The sequence below is a fragment of the Arachis ipaensis genome, chromosome B03 (genome assembly GCF_000816755.2).
Source record: "Arachis ipaensis cultivar K30076 chromosome B03, Araip1.1, whole genome shotgun sequence".
Lineage (NCBI taxonomy): Eukaryota > Viridiplantae > Streptophyta > Magnoliopsida > Fabales > Fabaceae > Arachis > Arachis ipaensis.
In genome coordinates this window covers 115,152,192-115,156,883 of record NC_029787.2, presented here as the reverse complement: position 1 = coordinate 115,156,883, position 4,692 = coordinate 115,152,192, and the positions used below count along the sequence as shown (strand labels likewise).

Sequence of the window (4,692 nt, the reverse complement as noted above, 5' to 3'; positions counted from 1 at the left end):
ACGCACACTCCCCCTTCCCTTTCTCTCCCCATCGCAGCCCTCTTCCCTTTTCCTTCCCATCGCAGTCCCCTTCCCTCTCCCTCCCATTGCAGATCATATAAAGGCACAGATAGAAGCATGTACAACAGAACACAATATCACAATTCAAATTACAATCTACCAATATCATTTGTGTTTCTTTCCAAATGTATTACACTATTCCATCAATTACATTAAAAAAATAAGAAAAAAAATCCACCTACAAACCCCCCAAATTTCTTACCAAGATGATCATGTAAAGCACTCTTATCAATCCCTTGGTGATGGTAACTCTTGCAAATATAGTAGAAAACGTTCTGCGCCAACAATCCCACCAAATTCATAATGACCAACACACCCACAATAACCGTGAAAAACTACAGAAACGAGTTCTGTGTATCAATTGCTATAATAAGCAAAACCAAGAAAATCACGAAGATAAAATTACAGATGAACATCAAAAGCGTGACCCAGAGGCAAGTGATGAACAAATGCTTGAAGATTTTGGGGATTGCAGAAATGATGGAGGAAAAGGAGACATCTTTGTTGGTGTAAAGGGAAGCGACGGTAAAGACGGCGGCGGCGGTGGAGAGGAGAGAGAAGGCGAAGAGGAAAAAAAGGTAGCAGAACTGGATTGTGAGGAGAAGGGTCCATTCATGGTTAGCTTAGGAAGAGTCCTGATAAGAGTTCTGGAGGTGAGCGAATAGTGGGTGTGTGAATAGTGAGTGTGCGAGGATGGCGGATGAGAGAGGAAAAATTAGGGTTGGGGTTATGAGGTAGAATGTTTTCGGTGGTCTCTTTGGAATTGAGATGATTCTCTCAAGATTTCTTGGATGTTCAGGAATTGTAGCTCCTCTGGTGCTAGATCCATTATTCCTTCTTCTTCTTCTTCTTCTCAAATTCTCGTTCCGTTCTTCTCTGATCTGAGAGAGAGAGAGAGAATCAAAAGTTTTGGTTTGTGGTTACTTTGAAATGATAGAATTTTGAGATATTAGATTTTTGTTCTTTTTCATTGCAGAAATGAGATGAGATGAGATGAGATGCTATGAGAGGGAGGGAGAGGGAAGGGGGCTGCGATGGGGAGGGAAAGGGAAAAGGGGCTACGATGGAGAGGGAGGGGGAGGGATTAGGGTTTGGAAGGTGGTTGCCAGGTCACTATGGCCATGTCAGCATTGTGTTTGCCGGAGATTTGCTCTGGCGAGCTCGGGGATATGCTTGTCAAATTTTAAAATATTTTAGGGACTATTTTGTCAATAACAAAAGTCAGGTACCATTTTGTCAGCGCCAGAATCTTTTGGGTACCGATTTGGTATTTACCTCTTTGATAAAATTGGAGGGTAGGGTAGTAATTGAAAACTAAATGTAATCCATTAAAATAATTTCAAGAACATTATTTATTTATCATCTTACTAATTAGTTTTCAAATAAGTACTCTAATTTAAAATTAAAAATAATGTAATTAATTTTCTTTTAGTTCATAATATTAACTAAAAATTTCAATTATTCAAATTAAATTATATAAAATTCTCATTATTTTTTAATTACTAAAATTTTTTATTTTAACCATGAAAATAATCCATACATTAGATAAAAAATAATTTGTAATAGAACTTCTAAAAATTCGGGGTCTTACACAAAAGGCATGCACCTATTCAAAGAGTCCTCGCCTTTGACTTATATTCTATAGTCTAGTCATGGCCATTCAAAGGATGGGCTCTCGACTTAATAAGAATAATTCACCCTCCTTCGACTAAGGGGCATAAGTTTATCTTGGTGATAGTCGACTACTTTACAAAGTGGGTGGAAGCTGTGTGCCCATGAAAGAGGTTACCCAAGCTAAGATAATCCCCAAACTTTGACCACAGATCAAGGGACCAAGCTTACAGGTCGATAAATGAAGGGGTTTGTTGAATCATGAGGTATTAAGATAATACACTCGACTCTCTATTATGCACAAGTTAATGGCCAAGTCGAAGCCATTAATAAAATTATAACAAGTTTAATTAAAAAATATATAGGGAGACAACCTCGAAATTGGCATAATACTTTAAGCCAAGTACTATGAGCATATAGGTGTTCACCTAAAAAGGCCATAGGTTCGACACCTTATGAGCTAGTATATGATCATAAAGTTGTTTTATTACTTGAAATAAATTTGTAAACTATTAGAGTGAAGAAACAAAATGATTTGCCATTCGAACAATACTGGTCAAGTATGATAGATGAATTAGATCAATCTCGACTAACTGCATTAGATAGAATGATTCGACAGAAAGAATTGATAGCTAAGTCATACAACAAGAAGGTAAAGAATAAAATATTTGTAGTTGATGACTTAGTTTTAAAAGTGATACTTTCCACTGAGAAAGTTAAAGAAAAATGGTCACCTTTATGGGAAAGACCTTTTCAGGTCGAAAAATATTTGATGGCAATGCATATGAGCTAAGAGATATAGAAACCGATCGACAAGTAGGGTATATAAGTGGCAAATATCTCAAGTTATACCATTATTATTAAATCAAAAGATGAATTCTATAGATGAAAAGTTCATACAAAATATGGTCGAAACATCATTAAAATTACATAAGACACAAAATTAAAATTCAAACACAGTCCTAAACTTAAGTTTCAAGTCTTCTAATTTTCAACCCAGAGCAACAGAAGCTTCAGAGATTTCATCTTGGGCTATATGGTTAGAGTTACTGCTTCGACTAAGGCAGGACGGCTTGAAGTTTTAGAATCATACATTTTTTGGATCTTCTGAAGTCGAAGTGTCAAAGTTGAATTTGTGACAACAACTTTCTCTTTGCTAGCCTTTAACTCAGCTAACTCTTTCCTAAGAACCTCAATTATCGATGTTAGGATTTTCTCTTTAGTTTGACCTTCTGATAAAACTTATTTGATTTGAGAGTTGGCCGTATCACATTTCTTCAATTGGGTGTCATGATTGGCCAATGCCTCAATCGACTTCTTCAATTTTTCCTCAGCAACTTCAAACTTAGAGATATGATTATATATATCTTTGATGAAGACCCCTAGAGCTGTATGAACCTTAGTGGGAATTTTATTATCCAAAAATCTAAGAGCATTAAGTAGTTAAACCTTTGATTTAGCATTATTGTTGATATCTTCTAAAGGTTGATTAAGGCAATCGAGAATTGTGTTCACTTTCTTGACACCTAAAGGATCAAGACCTGGTGGTGTTTGAGGTTGAGAAGAAATGACTTCTTCTTCATAGGTGGGTGCCCCTGGCATTGATTCTAGAACTAAGGGCACAAGATTCAGTTATGGATCGGAGGAAGAGAGCACCTTAGTCCCCTCTGAGGAATATACTTGTCAAGTTTTAGACAAAATGTTGGCAAGGTCAAAGTGGAAGTCTTCAAAGTCTAAATCTCCAGCCTCTGGTGTAGGAGGAACATTGAAAGGAGGCTCCAAATCCTATTCGACAGCAGCCTGATTTGTGTTTGGGGTGATTGTAGAAATGGCTGCAGCAGTTGTTAAAACAAGACTTGACTCTTGATGTATTTCTGCATCACTTGGCAAAGGCATATAGCTCGCCTACAAGAGATAGGCAATGAGTGTTAATATGAACAGTTAAAATGAAATATGAAAATGGTAAAGAAATTTACCAATGGAGAATCATTCAAGCCCTGAGAGGTAGCAGTCGACGGAATGGGCTGTACTGAACTTAGAACGGGAATGGATTGGTCGAGGAACTGTGGGAGGAGCAAGTTGAGTTACTTTAGTCTCGATATCGGATGGGTCAACCTCTAGTTCAGAATGACTTTCTGCTTCGACCTGAGACTTGGAGCTTTGCTTCGACTGTTTAGACTGAGAATAGAAGAGATAGCAGGAGAGCTACTAAGTATTTATTGAAAACAAACTTTGACTATAAGCTTAAAGGTACTAGAAAAATACCTTAAAAGAAATGGTAAGATGTGTTCTTTGTACTTTCTTAGGATTTGCACTAAGAAGAATGTCGACAGCCTCACGTTTCTTTTACAAAAGAATGGCTTCACTTAACTTCCCTTGGCCTCGACCTCTCCTGGATTTTGTTTTCTTCGGAGAAGCATCTTCATCTGATTCCCAATTCTCTTCGACTGGCTCGGGGTCAAGAGCAACACCAGAATTTTTTGTAGGTCAAGTAGCTGAAAATTCATAGAAAATATAATATGAGTAAGAAATGCAGTGATCGAAGTCTTAAGGAAACATGGTAGTTGGAGAATATCCAGCAATCCTCGTTCGACCCTAAATTTTATCGCTGAAGCCCCGGTAATAGATAACACTAGTTGTATTTATGCCCAGAGTTCGAGGATATTTCTTTTGGAGTTGGTAGTTTGGTGCGGATTTTGAGAATATTCACAACTGAACTGGAAAGTTCACCGGGTCGTCCAAGTAATACCTCAGGTAAGTGAGGGTCGATCCCACGAGGACTGAGGAACTGAGGAACTATGGTCAACTGATTGGCTTAGTCAGGCGAACAGAAAATTTGGTGTTGTGGGTTTCAAAAGCATTAAACAGTAAATCAAGAGTAAAGAAAGCAACAATACGTTTAGAGTAGAAATCAATGAGAGAAATAGTTAAGGTATCAGAGATGTTTACTTTTTCAGATCAAGTTTTCTTACCAACTATTTTAATCATGTAAGATTCATTTTATGGCAAACCGTAATTAAC

General features: G+C 37.3%; 1 pseudogene; it reads right to left on the bottom strand.

The window, feature by feature from the left end:
* LOC107633592 overlaps window positions 1–998 on the bottom strand; it is a 5,532-nt pseudogene extending 4,534 nt beyond the window's left edge.